Below are 23726 nucleotides of genomic sequence, written 5' to 3' on the forward strand. Positions count from 1 at the left end.
TCTTGCCCCGAAGCATGCATGGGAAAGCATGCAGCAGGTTACAAGACAGTTTCATCGGCCTCTGGAGAAGTGAGGCTGTAGCAGATTCCAATATAGTGGTGCAATACATCTTCCTCTGGTCCCGAAGAACCCCAAGGAGGCATGTGGTGTGTTACACTACACGGGTAGCATGCATGATCACCTGTCCCGTCAGCAACCCTAAGGAGGCAAACAGCACCTTATAACGGACTTTTCTCTGACTCTGAAGAAATCTCAGTGAACATAAATCACATTCCGAAATTATGCCATCATGTGTGTTCATCTGGCCCTGAAGCAACCCTACTTAGGTCTGTAGCCCATTAAAGATGCTGACACAGGGCATGCAGCCCATCTCGTCGTGAAGCAAGAATGGAGAAGCATGCTGCATGTTCCAAAATGCTTGTACTGAACATATTCATCAGCCCCTGGAGAAATTTCAGGAGGGCATGCAGCACATTTCAGAACACTGGTATGGTACATATTTTTCTGGTATTCATGCACCCCGAAGGAAGGCATGCAGCTCATTAGAAGACACAGGTACCGACATGTTCATATGACCCTGAAGCAATGTAACAAAGACATGTAGAAACTTACATGACACAGGAACTGTACATCTTCGTCTGGCCCTGAAGCAATCCCAGGGAGCTCTGCAATACATTCCAAAACACTCGTACCATGATTATTTACCTAAACTGGAAGCAACCCTACATGCAGTGCTTTACATGTTACTGGTACTGTACATATTTGCCTGGCCTTGAAACGATCCAAGGGAGGCATGTAGCTTGTTACAAGATACTGACACTAAGGGGGTCATTACGACCTTGGCGGGCGGCATCAGCTGCCCGCCAAGATCTGACCGCTGTGCGGACGCCAGTGCAGCCGCACCCCCGCCGCGGCCATTTAAAGATCCCCGCTGGGCCGGCGGGCGGAAACCGGGGATCACAGCCACAACATAGGAGCCGGCTCCAAATGGAGCCGGCGGTGTTGCGGCCGTGCGAAGGGTGCAGTTGCACCCGTCGCGCTTTACACTGTCTGCGTAGCAGACAGTGAAAAGCTGCATGGGGCCCTGTCAGGGGCCCCACGACTCCCCGTTCCGCCAACCTTTTCCTGGCAGTGCAAACCGCCAGAAAAAGGCTGGCGGTCGGGGATTATCACCGCCGGGGCAAAAGTGGCGGAATACCGCCGGCCCCGGCGGTGCGACGCCGCGGTCGTAATACGCCTGGAAGCACAGCCAGCCTGTTGCCGGTGCTTCCGTCATTTTAGCCCTGGCGGTCTCGTACCGCCAGGGTCAAAATTACCCCCTAAATGTTCTTTTGACCCTAGAGCACGCATAGGAAGGTTCACATTGCATAACAAGACATTGGTGCTGTGCATGTTTGTTTGAACTTGAATCAACTCGAGGAGAGATGCAGAACTTTACAAGATACTGGTCCTGAAATGTTCAATTGATCTTAAAATAATCGTAGGGAGGCGTGTAGCTCATTACAAGATGCTGTCAGTATAAATGTCTCCTGGCACTAGAGCACGCATAGCGAAGCACATGGCACGTTACAAGATACTGCATGTGCTCTTGCTGAAGAGTAGTCATCAGACACTGGTAGCGTGCAGGATTATCTAGTCCTGATGTAGCATTACAGAAGTGCCTAATTAAAGTCATGTTTTGCGGTGATGGGTACTAGACCTCATTTAGAGAACCAAAAACTACCATCAAAAGACTCAGTGAGGCCAATAAGGGAAAGTATTTTCAGTTTTTTTACTAACTGACTCACTTGTGCACAACATTGTAACTAAGGGCCTGATTTAGATTTTAGCGGAGGGGAATGCTCAGTCACAAACGTGACGGATATCCTGTTCGAGGTATAATGATCCCATTATATCCTATGGAGATCGTAATATGGCGGACAGGATATTATTCCATCTGCCAACATCTAAATCACACCCTGTGGTGCTGGGAGGCTGAACCCTTCTTCCACCCTAGGAACTAAACTTCCCTGTCCCCGAGGAGAAGAGCTGCATGCATTGCCCTTCCTTCCCTTGGCAGCCAAAATGTATCTTCTTCCCTGTGCTGAATACAGGCTGTCCCCAATCCTTTTGCACTGTGCACACTGTGCATGTGCTGATGGGTTGTGGCTCCAAATCTTACACCAAACTTGCTGCCCTTCAGTTTGAAGATACCAGATACACTGGCTATCCTGTCCAAGATCTAGTATCAGGTTGTGGTGCAACATCAAGGACCAGGTCTGTTACCCTGTAATTTGCAGACCATGGCTTCCGAGGCAAGAGGCATTCTGCTTGAGGCCTAGCGCCTCTCACTGGTCTCTCGCCATCCTGCGGATAAATACTCCGCCCTTTCCTCCCTTGTTCCTCCATCTGAAGGAGTCACCCAAGGCTAGGCAGGCCAGAGCTTCACTCCAACTGGTTTTCCAGAGCAACAGCATCACCAGCCTCTCAGGAGATAGCTAAATGCTGAACCAACTCAAGTATGTGCTAGATCTGGCTCACACTATCTTTCTGGTCAGTTGAAGAAAGGAATGTGAGTGAAGTACGTGAAGCAACAGTAGGACCCATGTAATCAGCCAGTAGGTAGGCCAATATAAGTCTTGAGTGTGTGTTTATCAACTCGTAGGCGCACACGTGTGTGTATGTGACTGGATGTGTATGCCTTGGTGCATATGTGTAGGAGTGCGCTGGCACCTTGCCATGGCATGTTTATCGTAATTCTTGGAATAATGAGCAATCTAAGGGATAACAGTGTTAACACCAGACAAAAGTTTTCTTGTATATTGGCCTATTTCCATTTCATATTTGATCAGCTAGGCGTGATGGTGCCAAATGCAGGCCAACCGGCGGTAATACATAGGACTCTGTAGCATCCATGGTGTGTTTATGTTTAAGTTTTACTGTACAGTTAAATAAAACCTTTAAAAAAATACCACTCGTTACAATCATTTCAGCATAATCAATTTTAAAAATAACACTTTTTAGTAACATAATGTGTGCCACCGTATTGCGAAAAAGGTTAATTAAACCCTAAAGACAATAGAATGGAGATCATCAGTAGAAATCAAAACAGTTTGAAAACTGGCATAGGGAACAGTGGATAGCGCATTCAACTTGGCCTCTAGGCTCCGACGGAGAGAGATTAGAGCTTCCAGTACAGGGCGAGGTGTCTGTGTTGGTCAGGCGCATAGTAGCACCGGAAAATGTTTGTTGTTAATCAGTTCAGGATGGACACTTGTTGGCACTAAAATATGCCGTTGGGCGGGTTATAGCATTCCGCTGAGCTTTCATTTTGGCACCAGGGTGGGGATGAAGGAACGAAAAGGCGGGAGCAGCAACAGAATGGCCCCAGTGGCATCAAGCGTTAGATTGTTCATAAAATTCATTCTTAGGCTAAGGCGAAGGGAAAGTGCAAGGTGCAAAGGGCAAAGTGATTGTGGACACTGGAGTATACCGAAGGTGCTTCAGATGATTTTAGTAGCAGCTGTACAAAGGCCTGAGCGATTTTTTAAGTGACAGACTGTGTCCAGTACTAGTTTTGGTTTGTACCTTTTAATGTCAATTACACTATGTTTAAGTTGGTGGTTGCAACATATGCATATTCACCGACAGCCGTGTCAAGCAATAATGCCGGCGCGATCAAATGTGTTGTGGTACTACAGTCGTCTCTGAAGCCACATTGATTTCTAGGGATGATCTGCACTCCGTCTGCCCAGAATTTCAAGTGGTCAAGCAGAAGGCTAGCAAATATCTTACCATTATTATTGATGCGTGCTATGAGGCAATAATGGCTGAGGTTAGCTCTAGAGCCCCCCTTGAAGATCGGCTAAATGATCGATCCGCTCCAGGAGTCTCCAGGAGTCTGGGATACTGGTTGTTGCCAGGCAGAGCCAATATAGTAGTGACATAACAGGCTAAAACAAAGGGTCAGATGCAAAGAGAGCTGTTGACAGACCATTAGGGCCGGGAGTCCCATTTATCCTCATGCTCATCAGTTGAGTCTAATCTGTTCTACTGTCAAGCACGTTACACAAGTTGATGGAATTGCATTGAGAGCGTGTGCCTGTGGCAGAGTGAAGATGTCATTCCTTGTGTTTCCCCTAACGTCGGGTTGCACACACGGTTGTTAATGAAAAAACTGTAGGGCTTTATGGTTGTTTACGGTTGCAAAGTGTGCTGTTAAAAACTAAATCCATGTGGTTTCAGATCAATTTGCGTTTGTACTTTTCTCACCTCAGGTTATCATCTGCTTAACCACGAACCAAAGGTTTTGGTGTTCTTTCTTTTGCTTTCATGTAAAAGACAACCCCAGAACTCATCAGCCTTTTCCCTTTTGGACAACTGAATAAATCTTTAAAAGTTGGCCCTTATTGCTATTAGCTTCAGTTTTGCAGTTGGAGAGAAAGGATGGCGTAGAAGGTTGTGCAAGTTGTGATTCACTTTGCTCTTCAGAGCCTTCTGGTTGCTAGTCAGCTTGAGTCTTCCCGAAGGCTCGGATGTCTTAGTACGGGAGTTGTGCTTGGTCTGATAGTTCTGAAGTATGTAGTCCATAAGCAGTAGCCTTTGCTGGATTAAAGAATAGGTGCACCTGGCAATATCTTTGAATTGTGCTCTGATCATGAGGTCATCTTGGGTCCGATCTCTTTGGCCCTTTTCACCCACTTAAGATATTCAGTATGGGCCCCCCGAGCTGGTATGGGGGCAGCCTCCAGTTGGGATTAGTAGTATGCCAGAACAACTTGCTGCAGTCTGAAGTCACTTTTGGTGCTGTCTCCAAGGGATAAGTTGATGTTGGCCCTGAATACAGTGGCTGAGCACAGTGTAAAATTGATGTAGGAGATGGACTTTCCTGAGACTCGCTTCCAGCCTGGTGGTACATCCCTGCTCATTCGGCCATATAAGAGTGTCAGGCCCAGGATTTTACAGTCCGACATGAAGGTGCACGCCAGTTTACTCTTAAAGGTTTTCGTAAGCACCATTTACGGGGGAATTCTGTTCTAGAGCAGTGCCAAACAAGCTGCTGTTGAAGTCACCAGATAGCACAATGTTAACCAGTGGGAATTTTAGTTTTTTGCTCTGTTGTGATTGCAAACAGTCTATTCAATGTAACCCTCTTTTCTGATCTGGTGGGCTTTATATACACATTGATGATCAGTAGAGATTCCTTCTTGTTGCTGTGGAATGTGCGAAAGAGAATTGCTTGCCATATTTTCATCAGTGGAATATCCTCCGCCGCACCATGCAAAGATAACAAACAAAAGTCGTTAGGCCACCCATACGGTATCCATGACTACTGGCTTTGGTGGCTAACTTTTGAGATTCTATGTAGCCAATCAGGGGGACGGATATTTGGGCCCAGGTTTCCTGGAGGATGAGGATCTGAAAGTTATCCCAGAAAGTTAAAATATTGTCATCGTCGAGTTTTTGCGTGAGGCTGTTAATGTTCCATGAACATATTTTGATCTCTGTCACAGAGGCTTGCTTGACATCAAAGCTGTCATATATCTGTCAGCAGTTTTTCCTGCCAGAAGGGCAGATGGCAGCCTTTTCCAGTTGGTAAAATTATTATCTACATTTATAGGGCCCTGTGCTCCTTGTGCATTTTTTAAAACTGAGGATGTACGGGGTTTGATCTAGTGAGTAAGGACATTTGGGTATTCTATTGCTCTCGCCTTTTTTGGGGGGGAGATACCCCAACCTTCTAGAAGAGTTATCTTTCTAAAGACTGCTTCAACCCATGAAAGAAAGGCAATAACCAATGTGGGTTCTGAGCCCTGGGCACTGCAGCGCTCTTACATCAAGATTCTTTGTTGGATTAAGGCACTGACAGGGCTCTGCACCTGACAGTCCCACATCTGATGAGTTAAAAAGACCTCCGCATGCCTCCAGAACGGCCTGTGTGCTGGTAGAAATCCAGATTTGGTTGTGACCAGAGGTGTTATTCAATACCTTCCTTTGTTTTTAGGGAACGCAGGGGATGAATGCACCTGGGTTTGAACTATGCATGCAGATTGTGATGCACTGCCCCTACAGGTGTTACCCCCCCCTGCAGCGGGTCCTCAGAAGAGGAAGTATTGGTGGCTGGACTCTTTCCATGCTGAAGGTGTTTGTTTCTGGAAAAAGTTTGTAATTTGGTTTGGGGAATGCGTTGCAGCAGCTGCAATTGATTCCAGGTCTGAGTCGCTCTGAATTTTACAGCATTTGATACCTGTTGCGAGGATCCTGGACCTTTCTGACCTCAAAGAAATCAAAGGGTTAATGCAGTTAATGTGGAGGTTGTCGACTGTGAGGGAGGTTAACTTGCTGCCTGGTGCTTGGTGTCTAGTAGCGTTGATGCCTTTGCCTATATCTTGAATTACAGCAGGCAGACAGACAGCATTGTCCTTGGGCCTTGGTCCTGAAGCGCCAAGGTGCCGGTGCCAGTGGTCATAATCTTCCTCAGCCTCCTGGGCTGCTCTTGCTTTGCAGTTGTTTTGGTCTTAGTGAGTCGCGCAAGTCAAGGAATCATTGAAAGGTTGAAGGCTGTGGCGATGCAAACTGTAGTCCCTGCTGTGGTGTGCCAAGTTACACTGGGCTAGTTGGACTACTTAGGCTGGTTGTTGGGCTTACACTAGAGTCTTAATGCCTAAGACGTGCAGAGGCGAATGAGAGGTGAGTCAAGAGGGAGAAGCAGGAGCCGCAAGCCGCACCAGGGCCTGGCCTAGCTGCCTCTGCTGCACACATGCCTCCCTTTGGCATGGGCCTCCTAACAGGGTCTCACATCCCTTATAGTCCTGGACTCACCAGTATGACCAAAGTGCTGAAGAATGCATGGGGCTGGCACTGGCTCCCTGCAGAGACAGTTTGTGCTCCTGTGACTAGCCTATGCCGCTGCCACGCCATCTCTCTCCAGCCTCTCACTCCCCAGCCCAGCTGGCTGCAAAGGACCCTCCGCGGACAGCCAAAGGCGTGGGGCTGGCGGTGAGATGCAGCGGGATCCAAGTAGATCTCACGGGCAGGTGATAGGTAACGGGTGACAGATGGAGTTAGCCTAGGACTCAGGCCCTCATTACGACCCTCGCGGTCGGTGATAAAGTGGCAGTAATACCAACAGGCTGGCAGTAATAAATATGAAATTATGACCATGGCGGAAACCGCTCAGACAGACAGCCACTTTAACACACTGACCGCCAGGGCGAAACAAGCAAGCACCACAGCGGTAACCGCCTACAGCCAGGCGGAAGACAATGTTCCGCACACTGTATTATGAGACATCATTTCACCACCTTTTCCAGGGCGGTACCAACGACATCAAAAACCTGGCGGAAACAGAACACAGAAGGGAAAGGACTCACCTGTGGAGACTCAGTGAAGAACCACGCCACCATGGAGCCCGAGTTCCATGTGTTCCCCATGCTCTTCTACCTTCTGCCCCATTACGAACACCAAAGCTGGCGAAGACGACCACGGTGAGTACTGCCGCCTAGCACACGGGGAGAGGGAGGAAAAAGAGAGTGACACACACACGCAACACACACACACCCAAAACCATACACACAAACAGATGCAGTAACATTACATATTTACCCAGTACCCCTCAGGAATAATTCAAGAACAAAAGGAATTGATTAAAGTGAGTATAATAAGATAAAATAGTATAAAAATACGTGCATCCAAATAAAAAAGTATATACATATTTACAAATGTAGGGACACTGCCCAGTTCTCAATGTCCGTGGGCCACAGGGCCACATCACATAGTCCAAGGCCCCTCCTTACTCCTGCAACAACACAGAGAGAACACTGCAGGGACATCAGGTCGAAAATAGCCAGGCACCTCAGGAGGACGGGGAATTGGGGGGGGCACCTCAGCCGGAAGATGGTACAACGCCACTGGTTCTGGATGGGCCAACATGCCCTGTGTTTGATCCTGGGGAGTGCAAGACCACAGTCTCTCAAGTGGGTGACTTGCCCACTGCTTGATCCTGGGGAGTGCAAGGTCACAGTCTCTCAAGTGGGTGACTTCTTCCATTGGTTCTGGAGGGGGTATTGTGCCCAGTGAGTTTCATCCTGTGGAGGATGGGGTGAGTGGATGGCTTCTCCACTGGTTCTGGAGGGGGCATTGTGCCCAGTGAGCTTCATCCAGGGGAGGATGGGGTGAGTGGATGGCTTCTCCCGTGGTTCTGGTGGATGGCTTCTCCACTGGTTCTGGAGGGGGCATTGTGCCCAGTGAGCTTCATCCTGGGGAGGATGGGGTGAGTGGATGGCTTCTTCCACTGGTTCTGGAGGGGGCATTGAGCCCAGTGAGCTTCATCCTGGGGAGGGTGGGGTGAGTGGATGGCTTCTACACTGTTCTGGAGGGGACATCGTGCCCTGTGATGCAGATCTTGGGGAGTGCAAGATCACAGTCTCTCACCTGGGTGTCAGAGCCAGAGGATTTGCAGGGGCCGGGCCGCACAACAGCCCATGGACGCAGGACTACACACTGTCCGCCGGCGGAGACGGCTGCTCAGTGGTGGCAATGGTGCTGCTAATGGTGGAGCTGGCAGTGGTGGGGGGAGGCTCCAGCCCTTCCCCTGAAGCCTCAGACAACTGCCCACTGGGGTGCCGGTGCTGGTGGCGGTGCCGGCAGTGGTGGGGGGAGGCTCCAGCCCTTCCCCTGCAGCCTCGGACGGCTGCCCACTGGGGCTGCTGCTGCTGGCGGTGGTGCTGGTGGCGGTTCTGGCAGTGGTTGGGAGAGGCTCCAGCCCATCCCCTGCAGCCTCAGATGGCTGAACCACCATAGTTGGTGATGGGGGCTCCGACTGAGTCCCTGCACCAGGCCTCTTGTCCTTTCTGCCTGCTGGTGCAGGCCCCTTGCCCTTCCTGCCAGCAGCTGGGGGTGGCTCCTTGCTCCTTTTGGCAGCAGCTGGGGACTGCTCCTTGCCCTTCCTTTCAGCAGCCAGGGATTGCCCCTTGCCCTTCCTTTTAGCAGCTGGGGGTGCCTCCTTGCCCTTCCTTGCAACACTTGGTGCAGGCACCCTTTTGGTGTGGCTGCCTGGTGCCCGGGATCCTCTCCCACCTGGAGTAGCTGTGGACACTACTGTGCCCATGGACTGGGTGGCTGAGGTGCTTGCCTGGGTTTTGACCACCCTGGCCTGACATAAGGGACGGGGAGAGGGCTAGGGAAGAGGTCAATGTTTGCAAGGAAAAGCTTCTTAGGGACACTGGGGCAGGAAGAGGGAGATGGTTGGGAGTGGAGGGAGTGGTTGTAGAAGGTGTCAGTCTGTTGTTTTCGGGTGCAGGTGCATGGGCTGGATGCTGTTGTGAGGTGGATAGCTGTTGGGTGTCTGAGTGCTTGCGTTTGTGTACTTTGGGAGGAGGGGGCACAGACACAGTAGGAGAGGACACAGGGGACGTGTGCATGGAAGGGGGGGTGGTGACTGCCAGTGAGGGGCGTGTGCTGTTAGGTGTGCTGGTGATGGGGGTAGTGGATGAGGATGTAGTGCATGCAGGTGTGAGTGGAGACGAACCTGGGAGGGAGGTGGACGAGGAGGATGAGGGGGCCACAGTGGAGGCAGTGGATGTTGGTATGTCTGATTCTGGATGGTGTTTGTGTGAGTGCATGTGGGATGAAGTGTGGTGCCTATGTTTGCCTGTACCACTCTTTGTGTGTTGACCTGGGTGCATGCTGGTCTGACTGTGTGCTTGGGATGTTTTGGGGTTGAGGAAAATGGGACTGGGAAGAGGAAGTTGGAGGGGGGAGGATAGAAACAGGGACAATGGTTGACTGCCCAACAGAGATGAATCGCAGGAGGTCAATAGCCTCCTAACTCAGGACAGCAGGGCTAACTGGGGCATGTCCTGAGGTGCCTGGGGCGAAAAAGATGCCCACCCTCCTGGGTGAGCGGGCACAGGAAACCCACTGAGGAGCTGCTGGGAGGGCGGTGCTGGTACAGGGGGTGGCGGTTGTACCTGTAGCTGGGGTGGGCACAGAAGTGTCCGCCACCACCAGCAAGCTCCCATCGGAGGAGGTATCCGTGTCCGAACTTTCCCCTTCTATCTCCGCCGTGGTTCTCCCCTCACCCTCCGTCCCAGTAGTGCCCTCACCATCAGTAGATTTGGCCTCCTGGGTCCTGTGGGATGCAGCTCTCTCCGTCGCCGGTGCCTCTGCTCCTCCGCCAGATGATGCTAATGCACATAAGGATAGGGTGACAAAACAAAAAGGGGGGGAGACACAAAGGATAAACTTGGTCAATGGCGTCAACAACACCACCGTTGGCGTACACGACACACTCACACACAGGAAACAGCCCTACGCACTAGGAAATGCACTACCAGTCACAATGCTAGCCACCAGGCCATGGATAGGGACACCTAACGCCAATTGCAGCATACCTGAGACCCACAGAACCCTGCCCAGTAGTAGATGCCTACTAACTAGGTTGGAGTACTTTCATATCAGAACCCTGCCCAACAAGGGACCAACCCTGCAATACCAAACCTGGCCAAGGGGCACCCACAGGGCCCCCACCCCGCACCCGGATCCCACCCCACCAGCCGCAAGTTGTATATTGGGGCTCACCCCCTTGTGGCTGCTGTGATGCCCCCACGCGCCCATCCAGCTCCGGATAGGCCACCGTCAGTATGCAGGCCATCAGGGGGGTTCAGGGATCGACGGGTACCCCTTCCTCATTGGGAGGCCATCCCCTGCTGGGCCTCCACGGTCTTCCGTGCCCAGCGTCTCAGGTCCTCCCACTGTTTCCGACAGTGGGTGCTCTGCCTGCCGTAGACCCCCAGGGTCCGCACATCCTGGGCGATGGCACGCCATATACCCTTCTTTTGATGGGCGCTGACCTGCAGGGAAATGGACACAGGGAAAGGTATTAGTTCAACCGTCCTGCCTGTTACACTCATGGCCCACCATGCCCCTTCCCATCGCCATTAGCACAGACATGGCCCACCATACATGCTGCACGCTGCCAAGGGCCCATCTACCACCCACCCTCTACATGAGGCCTTCACACACAGCACTCCATGCATTCATGCACCATGCATTGTACTCACGGTGTACTCACCTGTTGGTCTGGAGGGCCATATAGCATTCGGTACTGGGGTAGAACCCCACCCACCAGTCGCTCCAACTCCGCCGAGGTGAAGGCAGGGGCCCTTTCCCCAGTCATGCGAGCCATGGTCAGTTCCAGACACAGGTCACAGCAGCACATGCAGTATAGGTCCTCTTCTATTGAAGGTCAGGTAGCAAGTGTGGAACTAGATAGAAAATGGCAGTGACGTCCACAGCGGTGCATCACCATTGGGCACTGTACCCCATAGGACCCAATGTTAACCAATGAGAAGTTGCACAGCGGTTTTCGACCGCCTCCCGCAACGGTGCACAACGTCAGCTGAATTACCTAATTTCCACCTGTCCCTCCATACAGGACAGGCGGACGCCATTTCAAGGGTGGGCAGGCCATGGATCCTAACTGAGTCACAGAACACGAATACACCATTTGGATATCTCCAACAAAATACTGTTACAATCACAACATGCATTGAATTGTAGTGGTTGGAATTAAGAGATAATGACCAGCTGCTCACTCTTTTACCCCATAGTTTGCAACCGCTGCAGATGAATAGGAGATGGAGACATCCCCCGTGTACAGTCCCCTGGTGGACTTGGCAACAATAGAGGACAGGCACATTATCCTCACCTATAGACTTGACAGGGCCACAATCACAGAGCTGTGTGCCCAATTGGAGCCTGACATAATCTCTGCTATCCGTCACCCCACCGGGATCCCCCCTCTTGTGCAAGTGCTGTCAGTGCTCCATTTCCTGGTAACTGGGTCATTCTAAGTGACAATGGGCTTGGCAGCAGGAATGTCTCAGCCAATGTTCTCAATAGTGCTGACCAGAGTATTGTCTACCCTGATTAAACATGTGCAGCTACATCGTTTTCCCCTCGGTGGAGGATTTGGCCACAGTGAAAGTTTCTATGCAATGGGACATATCCCCAACATAATTGGGGCTATTAATGGAACACATATTGCATTTGTCCCACCCGGCTAAATGAACAGGTGTTCAGAAATCGAAAGAGCTTTCACTCAATGAATGTGCAGATGGTGGGTTTGGCGGACCAGTACATCTCCCACGTCAATACAAAGTATCCTGGGTCTGTGTATGATGCCTTTATCCTGAGGAATATCAGCATCCCAAATGTGATGGCTCAACTCCAGAGGCACAGGTTGTGGCTAATAGGTCAGCCCTGGTTCCCACCAAGTATATGTTGGTGTATGGGTATGGTGTGGGCCCTAAGGGTTATTGTGTTGCTAACAGTTGTCCCTCTATAGTTGCAGGTGACTCTGGTTACCCCAACATCTCATGGCTACAGACCCCTGTGAGGAATCCCAGGCCAAGGGCAGAGGTACGTTACAATGAGGTACATGGGCGTACAAGAAGAATTATAGAGAGGACCTTTGGCCTCCTGTAGGCCAGGTTTCGTTGCATCCATCTAACAGGTGGATCCCTGTGCTACTCACCCAAGAAGGTCTGCCACATCATCGTGGCATGCTGTATGTTGCACAACCTTGCCTTGCGTCACCAGGTGCCTTTTCTGCAGGAGGAGGAGGCTGGAGATGGCCGTGTGGCAGCAGTGGACCCTGTAGGCAGTGCAGATGAGGAGGCAGAGGATTAGGATGAGGACAATAGAAGTGCAATCATTCGTCAATACTTCCAATGACACACAGGTAAGACAGTGTAACTTCACATTTAATTGACAGTTTTGTGTTTGACATTGTCACTGGCAGGCTGCTTTTCCAACTTCTAAGGCCACTCACTGTACCCTGTGGCATCTCTATTTGCAGATATTTGTGCCCCATTATCGCTCCTGGTGTGTTGACTGCAGCCAACTATGGTCTTTCCTATGTATACATTACTGTACAGTTGAATTGCAATGTTTAAACCTGGATAAACAAGTACATACTTAAATCATTTGACATACTCCATACTTGTGTTGATGATGGAGGAAAGTCCACAATAGAATCCGATCTATTTGTATCACAGGTGCATTGTCCGAGGGGGCATAGGAAGGGGAGCAATGGCAGTTCAAGGTGGATAGGGTGACAGAGTGGGACACAAGGGTGACAATCAGGAGAGTCTTATTTCCTGGCGGGGTCTTGGCAGTAGTCTCTGTCTTCTGCCTGGATCACAGGGAACATTTGCGAGGTGGTTCTCCTTCTGCAGGGGGAGGGGTGCTGGTGGCCTGTTGGTCCTGTGGCGGGGCCTCCTGTCCACTAGCGGCAGCAGAGGTGGATGGCTGTTCGTCGGTTTGGCTAGTGTCCGGGGACTGGTGGTGTGCCACTGCCTCCCTCATAGTGTTGGCCATGTCTGCCAGCACCCCTGCAATGGAGACCAGGGTGGTGTTGATGTCCTTCAAGTCCTCCCTGGTCCCCAGGTACTGTCCCTCCTGCAGCCGCATGTTCTTCTGCAACTTGTCCAGTTTCTGGCCCAGCGTATCCTGGGAATGTTGGTATGCTCCGAGGATGGAGGTAAGTGCCTCCTGGAGAGTGGGTTCCCTGGGCCTGTCCTCCACCTGTTGCACAGCAGTCCTCCCAGCTTCCCTGTTGTCCTGTGCCTCTGTCCCCTGAACCATGTGCCCACTGACCCCAGGTCCCTGATCGTCCTGTGTTTGTGGGGTGGCCTGGGGTCCCTGTAGTGGTGGACACACTGTTGATTGACGTGTACTGGAGACAGAGGTATGGCCCGCTGGGTGGGTGCTGTGGTGGTGTTTCCTGAGGAGGGAGGCTCTGTGGTGGTGTGTGACTGTACATGGATACCCGACTGTCTAGTGATCCCTGATGGGCCAGGTTGGTCATCCAGATCCAGGCGACCAGAGCTGCTGTCAACACTGTGGGCCTCTTCTGGGGGGGGGGGGAGGGGGACTGGATGTTGCTGGCACCTCTTCTCCGGTGACAGTGGCTGGGGTACCTGTGGAGATGTAAATGCAGTGTTATTGTCTCTGCGTGTGACATATTGTGCATGGGTGTGTTGCCCTCTATGGTTGCTGTTGCCCTGGCAGATTTGCCTTTGTGTGAGTTGCTATTTGGTGGGCTAAGTGATTCTCTCCAGTGTGCATGCAGTGGTGATAGGTGTCCATGCAGGTCTTTGAGGGGTGTCCATGCACTGGTGTTGCACAAAGGGCTTGGTATTGGGATGTGTTGGTTGTGATGGTGGGGTATGTGGGAGGTGGTGAAGTGATGGGAGTGAGGGTAAGGGTGGGGGTTTGCGATGGCATGCAGGTTGGGGGGTGATAGTAATAGAGATTTGACTTACGAGAGTCCAGTCCTCCTCCTACTCTTGCCAGGCCCTTAGGATGCATGATTGCCAAGACTTGCTCCTCCCATGTTGTTAGTTGTGAGGGAGGAGGTGGGGGTCCACCGTCAGTCCTCTGTACAGCTAGTTGGTGTTGTGCTGTCACGGAATGCACCTTCCCCGGTAGGTCGTTCCACCTCTTCCTGATGTCATCCCTTGTTCTGGGGTACTTCCTAGCAATGGATGTCTGCTGCACCTGTGATCCAAATAGCTGTGGCTCTACCCCGATGATTTCCTCCACCATGACCCTTAACTCCTCCTCTGAGAACCTGGGGTGTCATTGTGGTGCCATGGGTGTAGTGTGAGTGGTGTGGGTGAGGGTGTTTGGGGTGATGTGTTAGGGTGTGTGATGTAAGGTGCGTGGATGGCGTATAGATGATGGTGTTATGAGGCTCTGGTTGTGTGGGTGCTCTTGCTGTATCTCTCTCTTGTGGCAGTTCTTTCTAGTCGTAAAAGGATGTGGATAGTGTGGGTGTGTGTTTTATAGTGGTGTGGGTGTGGTGTGTGTATGGGTGTCAGGTGTGTGTAGTTTGAATTGTCCAATGTGGTGTCGTTTTGTTTGAGTGTGTGTATTTTGAGCGCAGCGGTATGTACCGCCAATGGTTTACTGCCATTGAATGTCAGCCGCGGTGATTCGTGGGTCATAATGTTGTGGGTGTTGTTCTGTTGGCGTAATGGTGTGGGTTTGGATACCGCCAGTTTATCACTAACCTTTGTGCTGGCAGACTTGTGTGTGTGGCTGGACAGTGACAGATTGGTATGTGTGTGTCATAATATGCTTGGCGGTTATCCACCGCGGCAGCGTTATGTTGGCGGCAGTCGGCATGGCGATAAGTGGCATTTACCGCCAATGTCATAATGAGGGTCCCAGTCTTGGGCTCAGGCATAATCTCAGGCTCTTCCACTCCTGCATGGGCTCAGGCTCTCCCGCTCACCAGCGGGCTGCCGCTGCTGCGTCCTCCATCCATGGTTTGTTGTTCCAGCAGACTAACTCTGGCAAAATGCTCACCTTTGCATACTGTGTTAATTTGTAACATGTTAGGTGCATTCATGGCATGGTAGTGCCCACCCCCAACAAAATAGATGCCCTGGAATACTGGAGGTAATTCTTGGCATAATGTGGGCAGCCATGGTATGATGATTCAAACACTTTGTGCTGTGTAACCTGGCATAATGATTATAATGCTTGGCTTGATGGTGGGTTTGTTATAAACTTGCCTGCAGAATAACAGAGGTAATTTCTGGTGACTGTAAACCTCCATAATGATGCCCATCCTTCGTATACTGTTGGGCATCACATAATGCTAGTAAATCTTGACACACTGTAGGCATCAGTACATGAGATGGTGTTACCTGGGCTTGAAAGGCAAAAACTACCAATGTGTTAGTAGTACATGTGAGTACTTGATGAAAATGATAATTGATGTTTGGGCAGAAAACACATATTTCATAAAAATGAAAAGCTGGTATTTCAGGAAAAAAACTTTTTTACCATGAAAATGATAAACATGTCTCTGAGGATTTCAGTTTATTTTTCCAGTTGGACAAGCATATATTTAGTACTAAAATGTGTGCATTTTCTATAAACTGAAAACCTGATGATTGGTTACAAAATGAGATTTCCAAGTATATGTTTAAATCAAATATCTGAGCGATAAACACTACTGATGTCTGAAACCCTAATCTGCAAGATCAACGTCTGATATCTGAATCTACAACGCCTCAGTAACCTGAGCAACATTTATTGAAATAACCTATAAAATCAGCCAGGTTCTTCTGTACTGCCTGAGACTGCAAAAATTTTATAATTTATTTTTTTTACCTGCACCTTCCAAAGGAATTCTCAGTCATAACATATGACAAACACTACTTGGAAGGATTAGGACGGGGAAATTAAAGCAGGTGCAATGTAGACAGTTAGCTAAATTTTATGAAAATATAATAATCCTAGAAAACCATGGGTATCAGCACCACAGGCACCCTGGGTATATCTGTAAAGTAACAAACAACGGTGGCTCCACTTGAAAGAACTGCATTATTTCCATAAATAACCAAGCATCCTTTGAAGAAATCTAGATAAGGTAGAATGAATGTATAGTTTTTAGACAGAAATGCAGAGGACAAAAAATCTCAGTCATCGGTTGAATCAACATAACAGTATAATTTTTTATACAATGTGAAAAGTGCTGTTTTAATGCAGTGGGTACAAGCACACAATGTGAGTGGCATAGAAGTACATTTGAAACTGTAAACCCCTGCTAAAGAGACAGGTTATGGGAAAGCACTATGCGACAGAAGAACAGTGAGGTTTGCAAAAGGAGCCTCAAATGCTCATTATACCACGTGTGATAAGTTGATGGTGTTACAACCCTGGCTAGTTACTCTGTCGGTCATCATCAGGACAAGATGTTCCTTACAAATTGTCTCTGAGAATACTGGTGGTGGAAGGACCCAATTAAAAGTCCCTTCTGCCAAGGATACTGACATTCTGGAAATGCTCAGTAGTTGTAGAGAATTAAAACCCAAACACCCCTAGACAGATTCCCCAGACCACTGTGTGCATATCAAAACAGAAAATCCATATAATTGGCAAAGACCTCACAAATGAACAGAACTTTTACACACCACACCAGCATGCACCCTAGAAACACACAGCTAAATCTACCATGAACACCCTCAAATACACAGCATCACATCATAAGACACTGATCTGGATTGTGATGCATGTATAACAAGCATTATCAAAGCCTACAGATCTCACCTTTGTGACATATTGACTTTGCCAATTGTTTTAGCTGCTCTGCACAGCATCTGTGATACATCTGCATGGCTAAAGTTAAAAAACAAAAAAAAGCCGTTGAGGAGGCCGCTCACGTCATTTTACAGGCGCATGCACCATGCATATCCAAGGTCGATCGGTAACTAGAAGAAAAGAAAATGTGCAAAAGCAGATTTTTTTAAGTGACCAGGTGGCGGGAGTGGAAGCCACAGTGTGGATGGTGGGAGGCGAATGGGGAAGCAACACAGGGAACATTGGTGTAGGTGAATGCCAAAGCAACACAGAGGGGACGCAAAAGCAATGGGGTAGGGCTGGCATGAAAGCAACACGTGGTTGGGAGAAAACAATATGGAAGGCACAGGTGGGAGAAAGCAATGGGGAGAAGCACATGTGCAAACAAAAGAGGGAGGCGTAGTGGAAAAGGAGTCGGGCAACAAAAAGCAACTTTGAGTGCAAGGGGAAAGATGTATATGATGGAGATGGCTCAAAAACGAACACAATTTAACAAAATGCTTCCCTCAAAAGAACAATGCTCCATGGGAGGAACAAACATTCCACTGACAAGCTGGGATACGAATAGGAAGCAGGAAAATGGGAATAACAAGGAAAGCCAACCAATGATAAGCAATGGGCGGACTCCAAGCGCCTCTATTTTCTTGGCAATTCACAACATGGCTTGCAACCGACAGCACATGCACAGTCTAATAGGCTAGACCTAAAAGCACTAAATAATGGCTAAGCAAAAGACATTTGATCACCCACAATCAAGAGAAAAAATACATGTTCATCTGCACATCCGACTGCTGACACTGCCAGGTTGCCGCCAGGCTGGAGGTGCCGGCGGCCTTAATCCTCTAGGACAGCGCTGCTTGCAATGCTGCACTGTGGATTACAAATCCCCTTTCTGCTAGCCTTTGCATGGTGGTAGCCCCGCCATGCAAAGGCTGGCGGAAAAGGGGTGCCGGGGGCCCCTGCACTGCCCATGCACTTGCCCTGGGCAGTGGAGGGGCCCCTATGCACAGCCCCGTCGCGCATTTCACTACCCAAATAACGAGCAGTGAAAAGCGCGATGGGTGCTGTTACACCTGACGCACTGCCACACTGTCGCCGGCTCAATTATGAGCCGGCATCAATGTTAAGGCCCTGTTCCCCGCTGGGCCGGCGGGCGGAAATGCTGTGTCTGCCCACCGGCCCAGCAGGCAACTCTTAATAGGGCCAGCCGGCGGAAGACCAGCATGGCGGTCTTCGGTATGAATGAGTGTGTCCGCCCGCCAAACTCATAATGAAGGCCTATGTGTGGTTCTTCCAGTCCAACTTTCCTCTATGCATGTTCATTATTTCCTCGTATCAACCTTACAGAGGCCTATAAACATCATGTGACATTACTATCGTACATGTTCATAAAGCATCAAAGCAACCACAGGGAAACCCTGCACTGTGTTACAAGTCATTGGTACAATTCACGTTCATGGGCCCCATAGCAACCCTAGGGAAGCCCGCTGTGTGTTATAACACAATTGTACTGTAATGTCAAATAGACTCTAGAGCAATCTTATGAATCACGCAGCACTTTACAAGTGACTGGTACTGTACGTGTTCTTAAGATCCCGAAGTAATCTTGACGAGGCAACAGGAATGTTTCACGAATCAGGCAACTTCACTTGCCCCAGGGCATGAACCAACATTAGCATGACATACAAGATTTTTCAAGACATTAGTACGGCTCTGAAGCAACTAGATGGAGGCAAGAAGTAATGCATAATTTGTGCCAGTGGTTGCTGGTGGTGGGTGCTGAGATTCACTTTTGGGAGCTAGGACTTATTTTTAATCATCAGACTTTGACTCAGAGAAAGTGACTTAAAAGCAGAAAAGGGAGAAAGAAGAATGAAAAAAAGATTAAAGAACAATAACAAAGGAAGAGATTGGGGGAGGAAAAGAACCTCCCAGAGGGCAGTATAGAAGCATGAATGTAGGGTGGTTGAGAGTGAATCAAAAATAGGCAGCTTTGGTATTTGGCTACACCGGTATTCAACAGTGCCTGGATTGGCTCCTAAGAAAACCCAGTGGCATGGCTTAGTCAGTGAGATTTGGGGGGTTGCATCTCAAATTTCCCAACTAAAAAAGCAGTGGGCTACAGGGCTAGTGGGTGAGATGGCCAAGGTTCAGGATTGACTGTTACACTGAGGAGCAAGTACAGTCCTGAATTTCATTAAGGTGGCCTCTGAGACTGATCTAGAGTTTGGAGTACATGGTACTCTTTCACAGCTGCCAGGCATACACTGCCAGGTATACGCTGGTGGCGGCGAGGGGCAGCAGAAAAAGAAAATGGCCCCCGCTCCGTGGGACATAACTACCATGATGTGAAAGTCATTAGTTATGTTTTTTTTAAAACACAAACTCCCCCTTTAGTAGTTTGTTTTTGAAAAATAAAAAAAACTTTGGAAAAGTTTCATGGGCGGTCATCATGTTTTATGGAGCCGCCTGTCTAACTTTTCCTACATTGACAGGAACCGCCAATGGTGATTCCTGCCAATGTATATAGATGACCGTGGGGATGGCAGACATCTATAAATTTTGTGGATGGAGTAAAAGCAGCATGGCTGACGTAAACTCCTTCGCCACCCTGTCTTCCTTTATTCCGTCCAACAAGCCCTAAATGAGGCCCTTTGTCTAAAGTTGGATAGTGGTTAAAAAACGATGATTAGCATATCTACCGCAAGGGGCTGCCATTGGGTAGCCTATTTGCCAGCACTTGTCCCGTCACCTTTTAGGTGTCTGACTGCCAATAGTATGACTGGAAACCTCATACTGGCACAGCTTTCCAGGTCTACTTCTGCCAAAGTTTGTGAATTTCAAAAAGTAGTAACTGTAAAACATTCAAGGAGTACTTCTATAGGTGCAGAGTTACTACTTTTCTGGTAAACCGGTCACTAAACGATGCAGAAAAACCAACACGGACATAGCAGACCCAACTCTGGGCCACAGACCCAAATTCCAGGAGAAAATGCATGTATTTGGAAGGTGTCACACCCCAAACACTCCCATTGGGTGTTGCCTCTCAGAAACCCTTTGAACACTATGCTTCAAGAATGAACTGGCATGCAGTATGATTCAAGAAACTAGCATGAAACGGGTTCTTTGTGTCCTTGCATGTTGCAAAGCATGCAACGTGGTACAGACATAGTACATTATAGCAGTACTACATAGCTGTCACGTTTCACATTTCCATGCGTGACTAGCTTGTCCAGTCCAGGTAATTCATTTGTATTCTCGGACTTTTAGGCCTAGTTTTATAATAGGATAAACAAGACTACAAGGCCTAGAATACAAAGAAAAACTAGGCCTGGAGCAGAAAAATCAGGGATAGATCCGAAAAGCTTGGCAAGGCGGGTACTAGAAATGTTCCTCGCGCCCCCGAAGCCCATCCTAGGGAGATATTCACATGTTACGAGGCACAAGTACTAGGCTACAGGATACTCTGCAGCAGCTTCCTCTAACAATTCCTAATTATGGCGCCGTTCAATGAGGCTTCTAACAACAAAGACCCGGCCTCACGCAATAGCAGTGGGGAGGTAATACGGCTCGCCCGTTGCTGGTGAAGAGGGGGGGGGGCGGATACGGCTTTATCCAACAAGTCGTCTGCGACGGATCAGCGCATCAGACAACACAGGAAGAAGGCGCCTCCGAGGCCGCAGGACTCTTTTACACGAGAGAGAATATCGACACGGATGCTGGTGGGCCGGTTCCCCGGGTGGCGGCCGCTCTCAAAAGCTCACTTCCAGCACTGCAGGCGTCTTTAAGGAAATCGAACCATGTTCTCTGACGTCGTCCTCTCGCGCCACCCGACTTCCAAAGCCTGGACCTGTGTGGAGAGGGGCACGTGACTTCAGGCACGTCACCCTGTCTTCAGCTCGAAATGGACATGGGCGCTGTTCGAGAACCATTTAAGTCTGTGCATCTCACTGGTTAGGAGATATCGTAGTATAAGGAGCTTTCTGAACCCTGGACCTAAATCCTCGTTTCTACTGTAAACTAGTGGGCCCCCTCTTTTTAGTGTTTTTAGAGGCTTTCTCTTCCCAAGCACGTTAACTGTGATTGTTACAAGATAGAGACACCTAAACTATTACCCCTGGGCAGTGCTTGAAATGGAAAATTAGAAGTGCAGGTACTCTTTACCAGAGTACCTGCTTATTTCTGAGAAGTGACGGTACTCTCCAATTAAAAGTATTATGTTTTGCTTGAGAAGTGCAGGTCTCTCCCTCTAAAAACAAAAAAGTGCCGGTACTCCGTACTGGACAGTACCGGCCCATTTAAAGCACTGCCCCTGGGGACCAATTTATGCTCATTAGCAGCACACGCAACAGTACATTTAGGGAGCAGTACCATCTCTAACTAGTAGCCTTCCAACTGTGTGGCCCTATCAGTCATGACCAGACTCCCAGAGGACCTGTGAACTGGACACAGAAATTTACAGATTGAAAACCAATTCCAGGTCACTTGAGATCCTGCACCTTTGGCTGCTGTGAATCCCACTCACTTTGGGTGATGGATTTGGGGTTTTATTTGCATTTTGTAGATACTCACCGCGGCTCAACCCCACAGAGTTGTGCCTCGTTGCACATAAGGCCGCTAAAAAATAGGACTAGTCATGTCCACAAAATTGTCTGGTGACAGCAGCGCTATTAAGCCAGACCATAAAACCCAAGATCTGCATAAGACCTAATACATTCTAGCATTTTTGTGAAACCTTTGCCCACTGAAAAACCCTGCAAAAGTAACAGAATTGACACTGGAAGCTTTTCTAAAATAACTATGAATGCCCAAGTGCTAAAAATTACTTGGGGGCAAAGCCCCTACCCCCAAAGATTCTAGAACCTCATTGTTTGTTTTATCACGTTAACTGCCCTACATTTCCACTATGGAAGTTAGGTACTATTGTTTGTAACGACATTGGCCCCTGAAAGGATAATGAGTTTATTGAGTATGTGTGCCACAACGTATCTCGGTTCTAAACCTTCTACCATCTCGTGGAATAAGCCTTGATCGATTGACCTAGCTGCCCCTGTAGAGAGCCAAATAAATAACTTGGTAACTTAGTTGGAGGGCAGTAGACCTTGAGGCCCTGTGACACCACAGGTGCTACCCATTTACCACCCACAGGCACTGTGTTGTTGAATACGCCTGGGCACTATACGCTCATCTGTCTCCCACACTTCTGTACCTCTGGTTTAATTTCTGGCTTACAGATTTTGGGTTTTCCCACACATCTTCAGGATAGTCTGAGTGATATGCACCTAACCCTGCACTCCTGTGCTTTCTTTCTAGACTCCAGACACTATGCACTTAGCCCCTGTAAACCTGTGCAACCTCTGCTTTCACTTGTGTTCTCAAGTTACTGTGCACTTAGCCTGCCGACCCCCTACTAGTACACGCATTTCTGATTTAGCTTCTGACCCATGTGCGTTGTGTTGGTATGAAAAGTGACGTGTGAGGTTCTGAGGGAAACAAAAATGTAAAGGCTGGACTGCTTGAAATAATCTCAGCTATCTGTAATTACTCTGGCTGCATTCCAGTCCATCTTTTTTTCCCACCTTGCCACCTCAGACAAGAACCAGCAAAATGCAAATCAGCCCTGGTCCTGCACCAATAAGAGCACTTGTGCCTGAACTTCCAGGTCCCTTCTGTCCAGAACAGAAGCAACACCAGACAGGTTTCAGTCATTTTGGGTGTCTTCAGTAAGTTGCAGCTTGGTTCCAGTGACAGAGTAAACACTGAACCCATTTCTGAAGCTACCCATCACATTTGGGACGTAGCACTGAGGAAAACAAAAAAGTAATGGGTGGAAGGCTTGAATTAATCGCAGTCACTGGTAAATTACTTAGGGCCGGATTCCAGACCATCCAGTTCTAGGAACCAGCCATATGCAAATCATCCCTGGTCTTGCTCCAGTAGAAACTGTCCAACCCGAACTGCCAGGCCAGGTCCTCTTTGAATCAGAATACAAGCAACCCCAGTCAGGTTTCGGCCTATTTGGGCTTTTTAGTAGGTGAGTGGACTGGGATGTGGGCCAGTGTAATTAACAGTGGCAGAGACAAATTCAAGCATTTCACTTATCACTATTATGTATTCATTAATGCAATAACATAAGTGTGATGGGTATGCCCAGACCTGTGTCCTGTGTTTGCTGTAGCACTGTATCCAGTCTGGGGTTGCTTGTGGTCTGGTACTCTCCCATTATATGTATTGTAACAGTGTTAAGGTGTGCAGTGTGAGTAATCCGACCCTGAGGTGCTTTAATTACCACTTGAAGACATCTGTAATTGACGCGCTGACTGCCCAGTAGTGTTTCCCCAATCATTGACATTAAAAAAGGACTACCGTGTTTTGGAACAGGGAGGCGGGACCACGGATGGAGAAAACCAATTGGAGGAACCCAGGGGAGACAAAAAGGAAGCTGTCATCAGACGGGACAGAGAGGAAGGAGAGAACGAGAGTCCGGGAGGAGAAGAAAGCCACCCTCTTGAGGGAGAACTTTTGAACACCGCTGCCTCCATTGAAGACTTCGCAGACCCGAAGGAAGTCTCTGAGCTGTGGAGCGG

Source organism: Pleurodeles waltl, chromosome 4_2, assembly GCF_031143425.1.
Source record: "Pleurodeles waltl isolate 20211129_DDA chromosome 4_2, aPleWal1.hap1.20221129, whole genome shotgun sequence".
NCBI classification, from domain to species: Eukaryota; Metazoa; Chordata; class Amphibia; order Caudata; family Salamandridae; genus Pleurodeles; species Pleurodeles waltl.